We start from the raw sequence: 962 nt of genomic DNA on the forward strand, positions 1-962 counted from the left end.
GGGGCAACGATTTTGTGAGAAACATTTTCACCCTTAAATAAAGATTTTCTTAATTCCTTACCTGTGTGCTAATTAGATATCACCTTGTTTTCACATTAAACAGACTTCCACATGAGAAAGCAGCAAGGATGCAGTGGCGTTAATGTTTCCTGGTGTCAACCTGTATTATTTCAGTAGACATTGAAATGAGGATGCATCTTGCTGCCTTTCCAATGTAGCAAGTTTAATTTAGTAATAGGTTAAAAACCATCCTTACAAAGGTGTTAATCAGAGACTTGGCTTTGTGGACACTTTTCAGAGAACAAATTTGTTAGCATAAAAATAAAGCCAGAAAATTAAGAGCTGTTTAATCACTCAATTGGATTTTTTTTGCCAGCATATTTCTTTTTCTCTGCAACCCACTGCTAAATTGTGCTTCCTAACTGATTTTATAAAATCACTGAATCAAATCTAACTCTGATTACATCAGAGAAGGCCAGGTACCCTACACCAGAACAGGGGGATTTGAAATTTTGACTTGTCTACTTAAAGATCACCAAAATCTGATAACAAGGTCAATTACGTCCCTGGGTGGGATTGAACCACCAACCTTTTGGTTAATAGCCATGCACACTAACTGATGGCGCCACAGAGACACTTTGCAAAAGTCCATACTGACAAAGGCTAATAAGCATTCATCTAAAACGTTTCCTAGAAAAACTTTAAAAAGTCAATAATCTGGAGAGTTTTTGTAAGATGTTTCTTCCATCAACCAACGAAGAAACACATTGGTACTTTCCCATGATGAGTGAGTGCTTCAGGATCTCTTGCACTTACATGTGCAGCAGAGTACAGCAATGGAAGCATGCTGGGCCCATAACCCAGCGGTAGGCAGATTGAAACTATCCTCTGCTATATGCATTTTTTTTTTGTTAATTAAAGTAATCCAAAACTGGGATTGATATTTTGGCTCTTTTATTTTT

Source organism: Pseudophryne corroboree, unplaced genomic scaffold (genome assembly GCF_028390025.1).
Source record: "Pseudophryne corroboree isolate aPseCor3 unplaced genomic scaffold, aPseCor3.hap2 scaffold_861, whole genome shotgun sequence".
Classification (NCBI taxonomy): domain Eukaryota; kingdom Metazoa; phylum Chordata; class Amphibia; order Anura; family Myobatrachidae; genus Pseudophryne; species Pseudophryne corroboree.